Here is a 21320-nt window from a genome sequence, read left to right as displayed (position 1 = left end):
TTACTCAATGCTATGATATACCCAGATCAGTGCACATGCCAACCACTTCTAAATACAATCTCTAGTCCTGCCTCGCCCTGCCAATCCCAGGTTCTTACATGCAACTGTCTCCGGTTATGTCTATTACGGCCTCAAACTTAACTTGTCCACAACCAAACTACTGCTGGCATACACGAACGTGCTTCTCCCCCCGTCTTCCCCACGTGGACGATGGCATTGGCCAAGGAATTGTCTTAGATTTCAATCCCGATTTTATGGAAATCGTTTGGTGCAGGCATACTATGTGTAGAATCAAAGAACAGTGGAGCTGTTAGGGGTATGTCTCATTCAGGAGATGAGGCGAGCGAGACCCAGAAGTTCTTGAGATGTACCTACATGTCTACATTAAACTTGATGGCACAGTCAGAATGAGGAGTATCGTTTCCTACGGCTTCTGTGTCCTAAAGGATTTAATAACCTTTCCTGTAGATGACTTGACTTCCTCAGGTAAAAGACACAGCTCAGTTGCTTCTACTTGTTTTTAGAAGTCATTGCTAGATACACACTTTTGTGGAGGGCAGGGCCCGGCCAACTACAGCTTATGGGTCAAACCTGGGCTGTCTCCTGCTTTGGGCCTTTAGTATGTATGGCCCGTGAACAGAATGACTTTACCATTTTTTAAATAGTTGGGGGGGAAAATTCCAAAGGACAATGATAACTCATGATATGTGAAAATTATGCTAAAAACAAATCTTAGTGGGCGTAAATAAAGTTTTATCAGAGCATGGCATATTCATTCGTTGCCGTATTGTCTGTGGCTACCTACGTGCTCCACCAGCAGAAACGAGTAGTTGCAACACATACCATGTGGCCGGCAAACTGAAAATACTATCTGGCCCTTTACAGAAAAAGTTTACTGACCCCGGCATACTGATACGGGCTCAAATTTTAGAGTTTAGAGACAAATAACATAGATTTCAAGTTCACCTCAGCTGGCAATGTGATGTTTGAATATGATCCAACATGTGTGAGCCTCACGTTGAATGAGGATAATAATACTTTCCTTTAAGGATTGTCAGGAGTATGAGAAGTAATGCCTGTAAAGGTTTGAAGCATAGTAGGAACCACTATATAAATCCAATAAGAAGAAGAAGCAATATTAACACAAACTTTACCCCTCAAAATTCTCCCTTTGATATGCTTTGAGTTCCTATGTCAAATGCCTTTTCCTAAAATCCAGGCAAATACACAACTTGAAACGGCTGTCCTGGTCCCTTTCATCCATTAGTTGGGTGATGACAGAACAAGTTCTCATCACATCATGTTTTGAGAGCAAACTGGAGGAAGGTTAATATCTTAATAATTCAAATGTCATTCTACCCAGTCGTGAATTCCCTGAGTAATTAGTTTCCTGGAAAACTGTCTCCTGAGTGATAAAGGTGACACTATCTGAAAAAGGAAATTATCATGACCTGCCCAATCCTCTCTCCAACTCTGTCTTCCCAAGAATGTCACAAAATAAGTTAACAGAAAATGGGGAACATTAAGTAAGTAATTAGCATGTAGAAACGGCCTCCAAGCTACCAGAACACCACTCTTCCAGATTTCCTGGAAGACACTCAGAGTGGCCACATAAACAAAGAATGGCCTTGATGTTTCATTGGCATCCCCACTGCTTCCAGGAGTAACAGACGGGAGCATGCCTGACACTCACCTTGCCTGTAGCCTCCATCGGGGCCTTGACCTCAGCCCTGGCCGCCTCCAGTCCTTCAGAAGATTCTGCCATCCCGGGTGGCTTTCCAGCCTCAGGCTTGTCTCCCGGCTTACATCTCATTCCTGGAGTGGAAAAGAGGTCAATTCTAGCTCTTTTTCTTTGTGCGACCCCATCCTTTTGCCCTCTTGCATCCTGCCATTTTCCCTGCTCTCTAAGGTGGTTTCAGCTAGAGAGTCACTTCAACCTCCTTAGACTTTCTCTTCCTGCTGAACTGCCCTTTCTATGGTACTTTCTGGGATGATCCACATCTCTCACGAGTGACAAGACGTCATTTTGCTAATTAACATATGGCCTAATTATGGCTGTGTTACACTTTAGAAGACAGAATTAAAGTCTGAAGTGACCTAAGTAATTAGGAGGGGTAGACAGAGACAAATGAAAGCAGCAGCTATAACAGTGGGGGTGAGCAATGACTTGGCCATGTCCTAGGAGGCTGAGAACAACTGGCCATGACTCAGGTGCATGGGCACCTTGGGATCGGCTCCAAGCAGGCTTCTGTTGTAAAAAGGGAGCATCCTATCTAGGACAATATGGGGTTTTCTTTCCTCCTGCTGCTCCTTACCCTCTCCTCCACCATCCCTGGTGCCGCGGTGGTATTCAATAAGAAAGAATATATGAACCAGAAAAAGTCATACCCACAAGGTTGAATTTTCAAATGGTGCTACAGAAGAGACAGGACGGTGGGGGTGGGAGGAATGTGATAGGGGAATTGTTGTTCCTAGGTTGACATGGCTAGAAAGTGGTCCCTGCTCTGCTCGTAAGTCTGTCCTGGGATCAACACAAACAAGCATGTGATGTGTGCATTGGGTGGGCTCCCCCAAAACTTCACTTTGGGTCAAGAATGTGAGTATAAGTCATTTCTTTAGGACATTTTGGAAACACTGGCAGGGAGTGAAAGAATGAGACAGGGAAGGGAAAAGAGTTGATAGAAGGTATGTTAGCAAGCAAGCTAGCACTGTGGAGCTCAAGCCAGCTGGGGAACCAGGGGAGACAGAGTACAACAGGGCTTGGCTCAACTTTCCCTGTAAGGGCAGAGAGTGAATATTTCAGGCTTTGGGAGCCACACGTTTTCTGTCACAAAGGCTCAATTCTGCCACTGTAGACCAAAAGCATGGATAATACATAAATGAATGGGTATGGCGGTGTTCCAATAAAACATTAGTTACAAAACCAGGCAGCCACCCCAACGGCTACAGTTTGTCAACTCCTTGCCATAGAATAGCGTTTCTCAAACTCCCATGATGAACTAATTCTTAAAAACTGCCCACTGTCTTTCTTACCGGGTGAGGAGGCTGGAACAGTTATCCACTGATACCCACCCACCATTTTCAAGGGCTGATCCCCCAGATATTGACTCCTGGTCTTTCTAGACTACCTGGCACATGGGCCAAGAACACCTCTGCAGTCTGAGAAGGTGGAGAAGCAAAGGGGCTCTCAATAGGAATCTGTAGGCATGTATGCCACGTATGGGAAGAGTGAGAACCAAGAGGTTGTGGACAAGGCACTGTCAGTGTTGCACCATTTTGATTGATAGGGTAGAAAGACCGCAGGCTTTGGAAGTAGAGAAATCGAGGTGAAAGTCCTGCTTCTGCCACTCTGTCTTTCCCTTTCCTTATTCTAAAAATGCATATAATATGGTAAGTGTTGGGTTGAGTTTTGGGGATCTTTGAAGATTTTTTTAGAGTAGTTGTAGGTTCACAGCAAAATTGAGAGGACGGTATAAAGAATTCCCTTATATCCTCTGCCCCACACACGCACAGCCTCCCTCATTTTTAACATCCCCACCAGAGTGGTACATTTGTTACAGATGATGAACTTACACTGACACATCGTCGTCACCCAAAGTCCATAGTTTACCACACAGTTCACCCTTGGTGTCGGACATTCTATAGGTTTTGACAAATGTATAATGACACGTATCTATTACTATAGTATCATACAGAGTAGTTCCACTATCCTAACAGTTCTCTGTGCTCTGCCTATTCGCTCCCCACCCTCTCTGCCCCACTCCCTGGCAAACACTGGCTTTTTTTTTTTACTGTCTCTATAGTTTTGCCTTTTCCAGAGTGTCATATAGTTGGAATCCTACAGTATGGACCCTTTACAGATCAGCTTCTTTCACTTAGTAACGTGCATTGAAGATTCCTCCATAGCTTCTCATGGCTTGATAGCTCATTTCTTTTTAGTGCTGAATAATATTCTATTGTCTGCATGGACTGCTGTTTGTTTATCCATTTGCCTACTGAAAGACGTTTTGGTTGCTTCCAAGTTTGGGCAATTACAAATAAAGCTGCTGTCTATGTGCGGTTGCAGGTTTTTGTGTGGACATAAGCTTTCAACTCCTTGGCATAAATACCAACAAATGCAAGTGCTGGATCATATGGTAAGAGTATACTTGATTTTATAAGAAACTGCCAAACTGTCTTCCAAAGTAGCTACAGCCCTTCACATCCCTACCAGTAATGAATGAGAAAGCTCCTGTTGCTCCACATTCTTGCCAGCATTTGGTGTTGCCACTGTTCCAGATTTTGGCCAAAGAGGCCTGTTGTTCTTTTCATTTGTATTTCCCTGATGACATACGATGTAGAGCATCTCTTTATATGTTTAGTTCACCATCTGCACACTGTCTTCAGTGATGTGTCTGTTAAGGTCCTTGGCCCATTTTTTAATTGGGTTGTTTTCTTATTGTTGAGTTTTAAGAGTTCTTTGTATATTTTGGATAGCAGTCCTTTATCAGATATGTCTTTTGCAAATATTTTCTCATTCTGGGTTGAGTTTTAAATGGCACAACAAGCCCTAGCATATGTGGAACATTTGGGCACATTAACAAGAGCTCAGTAATAACTCCTTCCCCAGAAAATTCCAAAATCACATAAAAAGTTAGAGCTAAAAGGGATCCAATGGATCATCTCCATGAACCACTATTTTTCTCCCATATCCTCCATTTTACATCAACTGTACTCACTCACCCAGGTTAAGTGTGGTAAAGGTGGTGAGGATGAGTCACAAAGGAGATGGGGCTGCAACAGGAACCTGGGAAAATGAATGGGAGGATGAGGTCGAAATAGTAAATGTTTAGCAAGCACCTATTATATCCTAGGCTCCATAGGGTATACATTTAAAAAGAATGAACCGTCGTTATGTTTAAAGAATTTATGGTTTGGGGGTGGGAGGGGGGGGGTGGGTGATGGGTATTGAGGAGGGCACCTTTTGGGATGAGCACTGGGTGTTGTATGGAAACCAATTTGACAATAAATTTCATATATTAAAAAAAAAAAGAATTTATGGTTTAATGAGGGTAGACCAAAAAAGTCCTAAGATGAACAGTGATATTCAATTGATGGCCTACTAAGTGGCAGGGATCTTCCTAGATTCTTTGTATACATCAGCTATAATCCAACTGACAACCATGCAAAGAAAACTGTTGACTTCGTTCCAAAGAGGAAAGTGATGCTCAAGGAGACGAGTGACTCACTCCAGGCCATCCAGCTAGTGAGAAGCAGAGCTGAGATTCAAGCCCAGGGCTGTCCGATTCCAAAGCTCACGCTCTTCGCATACCAAGCTGCTGAGGAAAAGCTTGTAAGACAAATCACGCATCACGTCACTGTGAAAAGTGCAACCTGGACTGGGAAAAGGACACACAAAGACTTAAGATCAAAAACAATCAAGCTATGAAAAAAAATTGCCTAATGTTATAACTTAAGTTGGTGAAAAATGGAAATAGGAAGAGTGGAACCACAAGATTGAGGGCTTTGACCGCATGCCTATGGGTTTTGAAGGGCTTTTCCGAGGCAACAGACACCAAAAACTCTCAATGGGATTTCCCCAGGAGCTAGAAACAATAAATTAAGACTCATCTGAAAATATTAATTAAAAAAATAAGTGAAAGTATAATAAGTCCAAGAACTAATATAAAGTTATATGTCAACTATACCTCAAAGGAAAAACAAATTTTTTTTAAAAAAAGTTTAAATGTTTAAAGTATGTACTATTTTAAAAAATAGTGTAGGTGCACCTGGCTGGCTGAGTCAGTAGAGCATGCAACTCTTGATCTCAGGGTTGTGAGTTTGAGCCCCATGCGGGGTGTAGAGATTACTTAAAAATAAAATCTTTAGGGGCACCTGGTGGCTCAGTGGGTTAACCACCTGACTCTTGATTTCGGCTCAGGTCATGATCTCACAGTTTGGGAGTTCGAGGCCCATGTCGGGCTCTGTGCTGACAGCTCAGAGCCTGGATCCTGCTTCAGATTCTGTGTCTCCCTCTCTCTCTGCCCCTCCCCTTCCTCACATTCTGTCTCTCTCAAAAGTAAATAAACATTCAAAATAAATAAATCGGAATGCAAGCTGGTGTAGCCACTCTGGAAAACAGTATGGAGGTTCCTCAAAAAACTAAAAATAGAATCACCCTACGACCCAGCAATTGCACTACAAGGCATTTATCTAAGGGATACAGGTGTGCTGTTTCGAAGGGACACATGCACCCCCATGTTTATAACAGCACTATCAACAATAGCCAAAGTATGGAAAGAGCCCAAATCTCTATCGATGGAGGAATGGATAAAGAAGATGTGGTACACACACACACACACACACACACACACACACACACAATGGAGAACTACTCAGCAATCAAAAAGAATGAAATCTTGCCATTTGCAGCTATGTGGATGGAACTAGAGGGTATTATGCTTAGCGAAATGAGTCAGAGAAAGACAAATATCCTATGACTTCACTCACATGAGGACTTTAAGAGACAGAACAGATGAACATAAGGGAAGGGAAACAAAAATAATATAAAAACAGGGAGGGGGACAAAACAGAAGAGACTCATAAATATGGAGAACAAACAGAGGGTTACTGGAGGGGGTGTGAGAGGGGGGATGGGCTAAATGGGGAAGGGGCACTAAGGAATCTACTCCTGAAATCATTGTTGCACTAGATGCTAACTAATTTGGATGTAAATTTTAAAAAATAAAATTAAAAAAATAAATAAAAAGTAGAGGAGTTGATGCATAACAAAAAAAATAGACTCGTTTCTGAACTTAAATAAATAAAATCTTTAACAAAAAAAATTATTTTTTTAAGTGTAATAAGGGAGAAGACTAGTCCTCACAGGAACTTAAATGTATTATAAAGCAACAAGAATTCAAGTAGTGCAGCAGTGGTTCAAGAACAGACAAAAGTTAATTAATACAAGAGGAGAATCAGTAGCCCAAAAATGAGCTTATTTTTTAATTGAAGATTTAATAATGCATGAAAAACAACAGAAGAGAAAAAAATCATGTCACATGTGCTGTTGGAAAAAATAGATTAGGAAAAAGTAGATTCTTATTTTGTGTCAGCTATCAAGTTAAATTTCATGTGGACTTAGGAGATTTTTTTTTAAGTTAACTACAAAAAAATTTGAAGAAATTCAAAGTCCGAATGTAATTTCTGATACAATAGCCTTAGAAAATAATGAAACCTATGAAAAAGGGAAAATACAGAAAGCATTTCACACATCTGATGTTCAAATGAAGGTGGAGTTAAGGAATGACAGTACTTCAGCCCCAGAGAATAAGATATGCCCATTCAAATAATTATAAAAGCTATAGCAACATAAAAAATATTTAGGCATGATATACTATGAGAAATATGACGTATTAGTTTTCTGTCGCTTCTGTAACACATTACCACAAACTCTGCTGCTTGAAATGACACATATTTATTAGCTTACTATTTTGGACTTTAGACGACACAGGTCCTACTGAGCTAAAGTCAAGGTATCCAGCCAGGCTACCTTCTCTTCTGGAGGCTGCACAAGAGAATCCATTGGCTTTTCACAACCTCTGGAGGGTACGCACATTCGTTGGCCCGCAGCCCTGCCCTCCTTCAAAGTCAGCAAAGGCCAGTTGAGTATTCCCGTCAAATTGCTCTGACTTCCCTCCAGTCACATTTCCCTCAGAGCCTCCTGCCTCTTTCTTCTACTTTAAAGGACTCTTGTGATTACACTGGACCCACCCAGATAATCCCGGATAATCTCCATATTTAAAGTCAACAATAAGCAGACTTTTTCCTGCTGCAACGTTAATTTCCAAATTTTTATGTCACCTGACAAATTACCAGTCTCAAGGAATTAGGACATGAACATCTTTGAGAGTCCATTATTCCGCCAATCACATATGGTTTTCAACAGGTAGAAAAATATACATATATAAATATAACTATATAATAGGGTGGTGGGATGGTGGGTGAATATTTGCTATTCTATTTTCCAAACCTTTGCATTGTTTAATAATACTTCTATAATCTTCTTTTTAATTTTTTTTAATGTTTATTCATTTTTGAGAGAGAGACAGACAGCATGAGCAGGGGAGGGGCAGAGAGAGAGGGAGACAGAGAATCCAAAGCAGGCTTGAGGCTCTGAGTCGTCAGCACAGAGCCTGACGCAGGGCTCGAACTCACAAACTGTGAGATCATAACCTGAGCTGAAGTCAGCCGCTTCACCGACTGTGCCACCCAGGCGCCTCTATAATCTTTTGCAGACAAACGAGTGGTGGCTGATGGGGGCAAAATCTGAGAAAGACTGGCTCAATTTCAGCCAGTGTGGTGCTGGGCTAGCACATTAACATGTATTACATTGCTGCAGTCCTTGCTTTCTTTCTGAATGTTTGTAGATTCCTCTCGGTCCAGGACCACCAGGTGCAGCCCTGACCCATCAGGGTGGTCAGCGACTCTTGTCAAGTAACGTCCCACTATACCCAGCACGGGCACGCGACCGCCATTCATTCTTCTGGGCCATTAAATCTCTGTGTGGAGCCTTCCTGTCACGGTGCCGTGCAGAGGTGATGCTCTGGCCTCCCACATGTTTGCCAGAAGACGCTGAGGAAGACAGCTAGCCAAGGTGGGAGCTGAGGGAAGTAAGTGGGAAGCAGGGAAGCAGGAAGGTAAGCAGATGTTTAGGCATTCGCCTTCTTTACATTTTTTCAGAACGAATGTTCTGGAGCAGAGCCAAGTAGTATTTCCATTCAGGGATGTACAGAGGAATATTTCAAGGCAGGCAAGTCACACTGGGGCAGGGGACGGCACAGAGCAGGTCACTGACTGGCAGGGACCAACCAGCAAGTCAAGGCTCAGAGGGGAGCCAGCTCTAACGGCCGCCATCACCTCCGACAAGACCGGAACAGGAGAAACAACCTCTCAGGGCTATCCGACCTTTGCTATTCACAGTTGGTGGCCCGGGGGCCACGGTGCACCCGTCAGCTGGCACCATGTTAAAATGCAGATTCTGATACAGAGGCCTGCCGTGGGCCCGAGAATCTGTGAGAGTCTGCACTGTTAACAAACTACCAGCTGATGCCGATGCTGTCGGCCCATGGACCACACTCTGAGCGGCAAGGTCACCTGGGAATGAGCAAGAGCTACAAAGATTCAAGTCCCACCTCCAACCTACAGAATCAGGAACATCCCCAGAGGCATTTTGGGTTTTTGCTTGTTTGTTTATTTTGGTGACCAGAATATTTAATTCCCCCAAATGGGAAATCTTAATTATTTACCTACAGGGTTTATAAGCCCTTTTGTAAGGAAATAACAAAAACAAAAAATCGACACGTCTCAACCATTTAATTTCGAGCACTAACTATACATTCTGTTTGATACCCGAGTGCAAAACATAAAAGGCCTCCCTCGGCTGTGGCTGGTCCTCATAATTGGCACAGCCATTAGGCTGACGTCTATGACAGGTCTTTTATGGATATATGTGGCTTCCGTGAAGGGATCCTGGTAAAACATACCTTGCTTAGAAAGAAGTCCAAGCTTCAGCTACCCAGAGGATGCTTTTGCTCTGAAAGGGCAGCTGCGGACCTCGGAGCTTTCTGACACGCTCTCTCAGACAGGACGGCGGGGGCTGCGGGTGCCGTCATCCAGCAGAGGCAGCAGGACCACCCCTGCACAAGCCCGGAGATGCCGAGAGGTAGGAGACACGGGAGGCGAGGCTTAGGAGGGAAACAGGAGAAACAGGGAAAATTATCTTAGTGCGCACAAACCCCTCTCCCAAGAGGAGCATGATCGATGCAAAGATGGCATCTGTAGCTACAGGAATTTCTTCCTTGTTTATGCTCCTTAATATTTGCTTACAATTTCCATATTTACCACCAACATGGTAATAAAGTTGGTACGCATGCATCTGTCTCCCCCTTCGAACTCTAAATACCCACATCCTCAGAATCTTGTACGTGGGTGGAACTGAATAAGGAGCATTCTCAGTATGTATGCCAATCCATAAAATAGGTATTGAAAACATTACACAGGTAAACGCATTTCCAGTTAACTTTTCAAAAGATCTTAACAATTGGGTATGCAAGTGCCCTCCCACTGAAATGGTGTTAATTTTTTTTGTCTTTGCATATACTATTTTCTCTGCTGAAACAAACTGGGAAAAAAACAAACAAGTATTCAACATTTACTAAGAGAAAAACGTGTCTCTCTGGATTCGCCTATCAAGGTGGAAAACTCTATGCAACATTGCATGTTCATCTGCGTCAACGTAAATCATAAATTACAAGTTGCATTTGCATTTGAGCTAATTTGCATTACTCTGACCTAGTCAGAAAGCTGGGATTCCGTTATGTGAAGCAAAATCATGGCTCTCCTGTTTAGGAGTTTGAGAAATCTATTTTATATCCAAAAGAGCCAATTGCTGACTATTAAATCTGTCCTAAACAATACCTCTGTAGAGGATGATTGATTTAAAATACAGTACAGGGACCGCCTGGGTGGCTATGTTGGTTAAGCCAACTTGATCTTGGCTTAGGTCATGATCTCACAATTTGTGAGTTTGAGCCCCGCATCAGGCTCTGTGCTGACAGTGTGGACCCTGCTTGGGATTCTCTCTCTCCCTCTATCTCTCCCCCTCTCCTTCTCTCTCTCTCTCTCTCTCTCTCTCTCTCTCACACACACACACACACTCTAAATTAATTAATTAATTAATTAATTAATTTAAAATTCATATTTAAAATTCTATGGGCCACCTGACTGGCTCAGTCAGTGGAGCATGTGACTCTTGATCTCACGGCTGTGGGTTCGAGCCCCTTGCTGGGTGTAGAGATTACTTAAAAACATAAAATGTTTAAATTTTTTAACATTTATTCATTTTTGAGAGACAGAGTGTGAGTGGGGGAGGGGCAGAGAGAGAGGGAGACACAGAATCGGAAGGAGGCTCCATCCAGGCCCTGAGCTGTCAGCACAGAGCCCGAGGTGGGGCTCAAACTCACGGACCGTGAGATCATGACCTGAGCTGAAGTCGGACGCCCAACCAACTGAGCCACCAGGCATCCCAAAAACATAAAATCTTTAAAATAATCTATTAAAACACTTAACAACTTTAAACTACAAAACTTGTCCTTAAGGAACATCTAATATACATAAATCAAATAATTAACATCACTTTTAGTAACACAGTTAACAATACTGTCAAGTGTTTGAATTTGAGGCACCCGAATTCGAAACAAGGGGAAAGGCTCCATCATTTTGTGGGAAAACAATTGCATCAGTCTTTTAATTAGACCAGAAGTAACGATACAACATGTATTTTGATAGAGAACCCACAGGTTTCAACAGCTCGGTTAAGCTGGGAAACACAACTGTGGCACCGAGAAAACGCACAGGGGACTGCACTTGTAGCTGCCCTGTTCTTCCCTCCTCCTTCTCCCCAACTCAGTAAATGGTAACTCCCCGGGGTTTAGGACAAAAAACATGCAGCGATTGCTGATGCTTCCCCTTCTCTCACATCCAAACCTTGAGAAAATTCTGTTACGTCTGTCTTCAGAGTATATCCAGAATGTTCTCCCCAACTTTCTGGCTATCACTCATGATTTCTAGCTTGGATTATTACAGTAATATTTAATCCTAAAGTATTCATTCGTTCAAATGTTCACCCATCCACCCGTCCAACAGCTACTGATAAACAATCACTTAAATCAGACATTTGGGTACTTAGGTACACAGAGATTGCCCTTTTGGCCTTTACAAGAGGAATTATTTCTGACCCATCCCGAATCTTCCTATGGTGCATTGTTCTAGGACATAACTGCCAGGTGCTAAACAGTCAATACTGAGAAAATTGATGACTAGGTAGAATCGTTTTTCAAGTTGGGATTCTAGTACTTTACTTCTAAACCAGATTAAATTGGAGCATGTAACTGATATGTCATTAAGTTATGCTGATAGATCACTCTAAATGGTTTTTGACATATAACTCAGAAGGAATAAAAAGAATTGGATGACATTACTATATTAAAATTCTTTTTGCTCCTATCAACTTGAATGAACAAGATGTTCTGCCCTTTACATAACTAAAAATAAAAGAGGGGCACCTTGGTGGCTCAGTCGGTTAAGCATCTGACTCTTGATTTCAGCTCAGGTCATGATCTCAGGGTTCATGAGATAGAACCCCATGTTGGGCTCTGTGTTGACAGCAGGGAGCCTGCTTGGGATTCTCTCTCTCCCTCTCCCTCTCCCTCTCTCTCTCTCTCTCTCTTTCTGCTCCTCCCCTGCTCACGCATGCCCTCACATGCCTGCTCTTTCTCTCTCTCTCAAAATAAGTAAATATCAAAAAAATAAATAAAAATAGGGGCGCCTGGGGGGCTCAGTTGGTTAAGCATCTGGCTTTGGCTCAGGTCATGATTTCACAGTCGGTGAGTTTGAGCCCCACACTGGCATCTGTGCTGACAGCTCGGAGCCTGGAGCCTGCTTCAGATACTGTCTTCCTCTCTCTCTGCTCCCACCCTGCTCACACTCTGTCTCTCTCTCTCAAAAAACAAATAAATATTTAAAATATTTTTTAAATAAATAAAAATAAAAGAGAAAGAACTGATGTTGAACTCTTGTCAGATTCTAGCAATGAATACTATCTATCCATGCAAACTTAAGCTAAATGATAAAAAGCCCCATCTCATTAAGAAATACATTGTAATCAAATATTACTTTCATAGTTATTCAAAATTGGGATATTTATACTTTTAATTAGCTATATACTAGTAATAGTTATACAGGTTTCCCTCACTATCCGAAAGTAGAGCATTCCTATGAAACCTTTCATAAGCTGAAAGGGCATAAAGTGAAGAAGCAATTACCATTAATTTACATTGAAAAATTTGTGAGTGTGCCCAGACCCAAAACAACCACTTCTCTTAGACTTTTCTGATACCTTAGAACATATCTCGCCAATAGATGCACAAAATAGATGAAGATATAGCAGAGTTGCTATTCAAAAGCTATGGCTGCTTGATGCTGAGCTGCTGAGTGTAATTCCTGGGGAAGGAGCCTGGTGGCGCCACTCTCCCTCGGCGTGAACCCTGCTGGGGGCGGGGAGCTGAGGCTATTTTCTCTTTTCACCTTATTAGTAAAAGCAAAAATCCTCTTGGGATTTCTTTCGGTTAGCAAAAACAAGTGCTAATGTAGGGCTTTTGAAAAGCAAAGTGGCATAACGTAAACTTTCAAAAAGCAGAGGATACTTGTAATGATTACAAAAAAATGTTTCTCTAGATTGACTTAACATTTAGAACTTTACGACCGCAAGATATGCAATAAATTTAAATATACACACATTTTTGCTGCAGGAAAGAATGATAACCAGTAAGACTTTCATTCCTGAAACCACACTACATAAGAGTAGAATTCTGTAGGTCAGGGCTTCTCAGCACAGCACTAAGAACGTTTTGGGCTGGTTAATTCCTTGTTGTTGGGGGTTGCCTTACGCACTGTAGGATGTTTTGCAATACCCCTGGCCTCTTCCCACTAGATGCCAGTAGCCTCCACCCCGTAGTTATGACACCAAAAATGTCTTCAGATATTGCCAAATGTCCCCCAGGAAGCACTAGTCCCTAAATCAGAACCACTGCTATAAAGGATAGAATAGCAATACAATATAAAGCTTTGACTATCAAAGAGCTAGTTCGTTTTTTAAGTGGATGACAGGTATGAAAATAAGTTGCATACATTTACGCAAGAGTGTAAAATAACATTTTATAATGCACTGGAAATTATATTATTTGCCATTATTTAAACTTATGGGAAGAACTTTAAATGTTAGCTTCAAATCCATTAGCCAAAAGCATCCTCATTTTAAAAATTAGGTGCGTAAAGTACATTGACATTCACTTACTAATCTTTTTTTGAAACCCTAATAAAGTACTTTAAAACACTCTTGAGTTTATCTCCTATGGCTCTAATCCTTTTTCCCCCCTTGAGGAACGTATTAAGTTCTTGAAGGCTATCTTCTTGACACAAATGTAGAAAACTGAAATTAAAAAAAGTATCAGGGCTTTTCAACAAATGTAAAATATTTAGATACAAAGCAAATATTTTTCAAGATTCAATTTGTATAGACTAGTAACCTTTTTTTACTTCCATTCTCCAAATAACACCTATTCAATTCCAAAGATTTGGAAGAATAGTTTTAAAAAAAATTTTTTTTAATGTTTGTCTATTTTTGAGAGAGAGAGAGCAAGCCCTAGGCGGGGCTTGAACTCACTGAACGTGAGATCAAGACCTGAACAGAAGTCAGACACTTAACGGACTGAGCCACCCAGGAGCCCCAGAAACAGAATAGTTTAAGAAGTCCAAAGAGCTTTTCCATACATCTTTTCCTTAAACCTGTTACACTCACCTAAATAGTGTCTCACTAAGCCCTAATTCTCTCAGCTCAGTTTACTGACAAGAATGCCAATGGAATAATTCATTCTAGCCAAAAAATAAAAATGTATGTAGTGCTTTTATTGTCTTAAAGCGGTTCCACATAAGTTATCTAATATTAATTGAACCTAACTAGAGAACAGGTAGAAAAGATGTTAGGGGTAAGAAATTCGCTTAGTTTGCAATTCAGTAGCGTTTGGCAGAGCTGACATCTCCAGACCAATTACACCAAACTCTTCTTCTTCTTTTTTTTTTTTTTTAACGAAATCCTCATCTAAGTTTCTGCTCATAACTTCACAAGGTCTGGAGTTTTGAGGTGCCTGAAGGCAGATTAAATCAACCTACTGCCCAACATGGCAGAAAGTCTTCAGTTGTAGCAGCCAAGTTTCTTAGTCACTTTGTACAAGGCTTTAAACACTAAATCTTCCCATCTATATTCACTGAGGTATCATTTAAATCACATTAAAAATCACTTTAATTTTGATATATTATCCAGATGTCCTAAGGTTGTTCTCAAAGTTTGAATCCTTCCATCACGAAGGACAGGGCTTCTCAAAAGGATGGCCCTCCCTTTTACAATCAAATAGCTGTGGACAACCATACAGATAAGTGATTTTGATAATCCAATATAGATCCTTCTCATTCAGCGTCAGTAGAGCTGATCTACATGCCAGTTACTAGGGTCTTCTAAAAACCATTGTTGTATCCCTAAAATTAACTCAGTTAAGGCCCAGATAATACCGTGTCAAGAATTACTTGTTCCTCAAAATAACAACTACTCCCATTTTAACTACTGTAGCGCTAAAGTAACAAAATGCGTTGCAATTATATATTCGCAGCTACTGCTAGAGTCCAGGTCCCCTAAAACTTATACCAGAGCGGGGCGCCGTACTTCAATATTTCTGAGGGTTGGGGTTTTTTTTTTTCCTCTTTTTTTTTTCTCAGTGTGGCGTGAATCCGACCTAAACTGACCGTGTGGAGCGCCAGGCGCCCACGGCTCCCCCAGGCTACCGCCACAGAGAGGGTTCGGGGGCCCGCGGAGCCGGCCGGAACCCGGAAGGCGGGGGCGAGGGGGCGGCGCGGGGGCGCCTGCTGCTCCTCAGGGACCCTCAGGGATCGCGCCGGGAAATTCCCTTCGCCGGAAACAAGGAGCCGGCGGCAGAGCCCGGCTGGGAATGCAGGCGGGGGGAGAAGCCGACCTACACTTGCTTTTTTTCGTGCCCACTGAGGGAAACTTAAGATGTCTCCACGGATACGTCAGACGCCACAACGCATGCCTTTCCCACGCTCTGCGCAGGCTCGTCCTTGACCCAGAGGCTCCGCCCCGCTCCGCCCCGGGCGCAGGCCGTGATGACGTATCCGGCGCAGGAAGGACGTGCCCGCCCGTGCTGCGCGCGCCGGCTGGAGGGGAGGAGCTGCAGGAGACTTCCGCAATTGGCTTCTCTTTTTTTCCCCCCTTAAAGGACCCCTGGCCCAATAGTGAGAGGCCCTGGTAAAACTCGAGAATCATAAAAGATTAACTATTACTAAAAGGCAATTCGCCACCAGAGCTCGCGAGTTTATCCCTCCTTCAGAAGCTCGCGCTCCGGTCCCAAGGAGCCGCCCCCCGAGACCGCCCCGCCAACCCGCGCTTTAGCTTTCCGGGCAGCTTCCAAACGCGCGTGCTCCGCCCCGCCTCATCAGCCCAGCCAGCTCGCCCCCAGGCCCCCCTCCCTCTTCCTGGGAAACCGGCGCGTGGGAACTGGGGTGAGCGGCCTCCGGGAGCGCCGGCACCTCCTCTTTCCTAGCTTCCTACACTGTTGCTTTTCGGTGTGAGATCTTCCTCCTTCTCTCTCCGTAGAGCGCCTGCTCGCTCAGCAGGCGGCCCCCGCAACTCTCGCTCCCCGCTAATCTCTTTTATAAGCCTTCCAGGTGATTCCGATGCATGCTCAAGTTTGAGAACCACTGGTCTAAGGACCCCCGAGCCTTCACAAATCCAACTCCTGTCTCCCCCAACCAGCATCTAGAAGGGGGATCTTGGGACGGACGCCACCGACCCCGTGGCCAAAGGGTGAACACGGAGCAAGAGAGGACAAAGGAACCTCCCCTTCTCTCAGGGCCAACATGCTGTTGGAGCAAGTGTCAAGCAGCAGTTCCCCTCTACAGCACCCCCGCATACTGCTGTGTCACTAAAATATTAGAGCAGTTTCACCATAGCTGTGTAATATAGCCTCACTTCTCCCTCCTCTCCTGTTCGTATAAATCTGGGAAAGAGGCGTGCCATTGGCCACTTCTGCAGAGCATGGAGTGTGTGTGTGTGTGAGATTATGTCACATGGGTGATGTGATCAATTTTGGGTGCTCCAAGTGAAAAGGGATTGGGAGCCACTGATCCATAAACAGTGATCCTCCAGCAGGGCAGCTGCTCAGACTTTAATGGGCATATCCCCAGGAGACCTTGTAAAAGTGCAGGTTCTGCTTCAGTAAGTCTGGGGTGGGGCCGAAGATTGTGCATTGTAAATAAACTCCCAGAGGATACTGATACAGTTGGTCCATGGATCACGTTTGAGGAGCAAGGTATTGCAGTACACCCAATTCCCAGTGTTCCTGGCTTTGAGAAAGATACCTGGGTATAGGGTGATCAGCGGTTCCGCTTTGCCTGGGATTGAGGGTGGTGCCAGGATGGTGTTCCTGGTTTTCCTTGCTAAAATCAGGAAAGTTCCAGACAAAACCAGGAAGAATTGGTCCTCCAACCTAGGTGCCTGACGGTCAGTAGTCAGGGAGCAAAAGGCAAGCTGACACCCTGCCAGCAGCAGCCCCCCACCGCCCTCCAGCATTCACATTCCTCAGGTATTCCTGGCCGCCCGGGAACAAAGGAAAGGGAAAAACCAACGGTTAACTGATAAAGATCACAGTCATGCAGGCCAGGAGTCTTTACAAATATCTTAGTAAATTATAAGAAGAAGACAATCTTATCAATAGCCTAATCTCCAGAAACCTACAGACTCAGTTTCCTGAGCCCTAGCATCACCCTCCCCTCCACCCCCCCACCCCCCCCCCCCCCCCCCCCCCCCCCGCCACAGTGATGTCGGGAACAAAGGCCAGAAGGAAGTGGTAGGTTAAATTAAATTTCCTTACAACCTGCAGCCCATTGACAGATATTTGAGATAGGCCGAGTAGAACAGCCTTCCAGGAGTTCCTTACTGTTACAATGTTAATACCTTACCAGAGGGAAAACAACCTTAGCTTGACAATAGTGAGGCCTCAGGTAGCTTTAGGAATCCTCTTTAGCATATCAAGGTCCTTTTGGAGGCCTCCCTTTTGCCTTTATCTCTCCCCAAACTCATAGTATATAACCAGTCATTCTTCACGACCCCAGTTCTGCTCTTTCTACCTACGGGTCCTGTCCCCACGCTTTAATACAATCACATTTTTGCACCAAAGATGTCTCAAGAATTCTTTCATGGCCATCAGCTCTGGACCCCCACCCCCCAACACCACTCCAAAACCCCGTCATCAGGACTGACGTTTACTAGAGAGAACAATTCTTGTCAAGTATACCCTACCCCTGACTAATCTCTAACTGATCACAACTCTTTTTGCCTGTAACAGAGCCTAGACTTGGCCTCCTTAGGATCCTTCTCAACACTGAGTTCCAGCAACCACTACGAAACAATTAACATTGGCAAAGGAAACTGTTAAGGGTTAAATTGTAGTGTAGGGCTAACCTGTAGCCTTGAGAAATAACAGCTTTGTTTTGACACTAGGTTAAGAGATTAACAGCCTTGTCCTATCAATCAAGGGAACAAAAGTTCAAGGAAAATCAACTGGATTAGTGTTTGATTGGATTGGGGCAAGGGCCTGTCTGAACTGTTTCCACCCCCATCTGGGAACTATTTCTTTGTTCTGTTACCAGGTGATGATAAGACAATGTGGTCGGCTACAAAAACTCTATACCCCGGCTGTTCCAGGCCACACTCTGATCAAGAGTGTCGGTCGGCCTTGCCTCTCATTGCAATAAACTTTGTTGTGACTGTCACTGGTGCCCGTAGCATTCTGTTTCAGGAGTTGTGTGGATGCAACAAAACGAAACCTATTTCCAAATATTAAAAGGAACATCACAGGCCCCAAATGGAGCCACTGAGGCCCAAACACTAAACCATGGCTTAATACCTAACCTAATTGCAGTTTCCACCTCCCCCAGAAATGTAGTCCAAAACTGGTCAGTCAGGAAATTTCCCCATAGGCACCAATGAGGTAATCTGTCACAGGGCCCTCTTCATCCCCCACCAAAGGTACAGCAGGTAATCTACATGCTAATATCTTCTGGTCTTAACCCTAAGAGAAAGTAGCCTTGCCTGGAATAATGTTTTTTTGTTTTGCCAATAACTTCCTTGCCTCACCTTCTTTTCCATAGACACCTTCCATCTTGTAGAACTACCCTACGACCCAGCAATTGCACTACTAGGCATTTATCCACGGGATACAGGTGTGCTGCTTCAAAGGGACACATGCACCCCCATGTTTATAGCAGTGCTATCGACAATAGCCAAAGTATGGAAAGAGCCCAAATGTTCATCGACAGATGAATGGATAAAGAAGATGTGGTATCTGTGGGGTGTGTATACACACACACACAACATATATATATATACATATACATACCATATACCATATATATATACACACACATATATATACATATATGCATATGTATACACATATACATACATACACCCAATGGGGTATTACTCAGCAATCAAAAAGAATGAAATCTTGCCATCTGCAGCTACATGGATGGAACTAGAGGATATTATGCTAAGCGAAATTAGAGAAAGACAAATACCATATGACTTCACTCATGAGGAATTTAAGATACAAAACAGATGAACATAAGAGAAGGAAAGCAAAAATATAAAAACAAGGAGGGGGACAAAACATGAGACTCTTAAATACAGAGAACAAATTGAGGGTTGCTGGAGGGGTTGTGAGTTGGAGGGGTGGGCTAAATGGCTAAGGGGCACTAAGGAATCTACTCCGGAAATCATTCTTGCACTATATGCTAACTAATTTGGATGCAAATTAAAAAAGAAAGTAACAAAGAAAGAAACTTTCCATTGTGTACATCTCTTCAGAGCAACCCCTCTATTTGCTGGATGGAATGCTGCCCCATTCGTGAACGGTTTCATAAAGCCAACTGGGTCTTCAAATTTACTCCATTGGATTTTTGTTCTTTAGCAACTGAAGTTGGAACTAGAAGTAAAAGAAGGGGTTGCATTGCTTATTGCTCTCTCCACAGAAATGACAGACATGATGATGATGGTGGTGGTGATAACTCAGCAAACCTTGGTGTGTATTAAGGGGGAGAGGGGTCATTTTTTATATTTGTGTGGCAGTAAATGGAGGTGGGAATAACCCATCCAGATCACAATGATTGGTTATAAATGCAGCCTGGCATACTGGAAAATTCATATTTAGGAAAACACAGGTTAGGGTCTGAACTAGTGACGTAATTGCCAGGAGCCTCTCCCATCTGAAGGCTTGATGGGGAAGAATCCACCTCCAAGCTTACTCAAGTGATTGTTGACAAGATTTACCTCCTCAAGGGCTGTTGGACGGAGAGCCTCAGATCATCACTGGCAGTTGGCCAGAGGTCACCCTTTGTTCCTTGCCACTTTGGCCTCATCCAGTTTGCTTCATTCAGAGATGGCCCATGAGGTGAGTCAAAGAGAGTGTGACTATTTTGTAAATAAGTCTTATAATACCAGAAGGACATCCAGTCACTTTTGCTGTATTCTGTTGGTTAGAAGCATATCACTAGGTTCAGCCCATACTCAAAGGGAGGAACTTACACAAAGGCATGACCACCAGGAGCTGGAGATCATTGAAGACATCTTAGAGACCACCTACTACAGGTATCTCTTACTGAAATTACTGTTTCCATTCCTGCTTCTAGAAATGAAAACACAACTACTCCTCTGTCACACCATTCAAGGAATAAAAAGAAAAGATGATGTGTACTTTATTTGTTGTAATGGTGCCGTATCAAGACAATAAGGTTGTTAGAGTTAAAAAAAAAAAACAACTAGGGTTGTTAGGGGAGCAACCATGGAAACATCAGTCAGTGTGTAGTTTAGGGAAATGTTTGTAAGTTGGCCTTTTGTCTTTGTTCATGCACAATCCATGAAACCTCCTCTTCTTAGTTGTTACATAGTCTTCCCTGACTTCCCAACTTTGCCAAAATCTCAACTCCTCTGAAAGTGTTCCATGATTAGCCCTCTCCAGTTCCAACCATTCTATTCATTGAATAACTTCAAATAACTCATGAATAATGGTACCTATATGTCAAGAGTCAGCTATGTCGCTTGAGAATGCCTTCTCCCCATGAGTGTAAAATATTTTCATATTATGGACTGTGGCCACCAAAATCATTGGCATTGAAAATAAAAACAGAGTTGGAAAGGATCTTAGGAATTATCTCTTTACTAATTCTCAACCTGGACCGAATATTTGGAATCACCAAGGGGGACTTTTAAAAATCTTGATGTCCAGTGCACATCCCAAAACAGTTATATTAGAATCTCTAGGGGTAGGACTCAAAACATTAGTGTTTTTATATCTCCCCAGTACTATAATCAAGATTTAGAACCATTGCTCTATTTTAGAAAACAGATGTCCAGGAGGTAGATTGACTTTCCAAAGATGACACAGCTAAATAGTAGCAGAACCACCAGCACTGTGCTTTCTTTAGAGATGGTACTAAAGGACTAAATTCTATGCTGGGTATGATCCAAAGCGTGGTCCCAACTTTGGCTGCCTAATAGAGGCACATGGAAGCCTATTAAAATACAAATTCCTGTCCCCACCCCAACAGAGATTCTGATTTAAATTTTTATGAAGACTGCCAGGTGATTCCAT

General features: G+C 43.1%; 1 long non-coding RNA gene across 1 annotated transcript; it reads right to left on the bottom strand.

Annotated features, from left to right (window-relative positions):
* Positions 1 to 5300: 5300 nt before the first annotated feature.
* On the bottom strand, positions 5301 to 15710 carry LOC122235455. Its single transcript, XR_006213537.1, has 3 exons — positions 15628 to 15710; positions 9525 to 9725; positions 5301 to 5378 (listed from the first exon to the last, which is right to left on the bottom strand). It is a non-coding gene; the product is annotated as an uncharacterized LOC122235455 (long non-coding RNA).
* Between the last annotated feature and the right edge of the window lie 5610 nt (positions 15711 to 21320).

The sequence above is a fragment of the Panthera tigris genome, chromosome X (assembly GCF_018350195.1).
Source record: "Panthera tigris isolate Pti1 chromosome X, P.tigris_Pti1_mat1.1, whole genome shotgun sequence".
NCBI lineage: Eukaryota > Metazoa > Chordata > Mammalia > Carnivora > Felidae > Panthera > Panthera tigris.
Note: the sequence above shows the minus strand (reverse complement) of the source record. Positions and strands in the feature narration are given on the sequence as shown.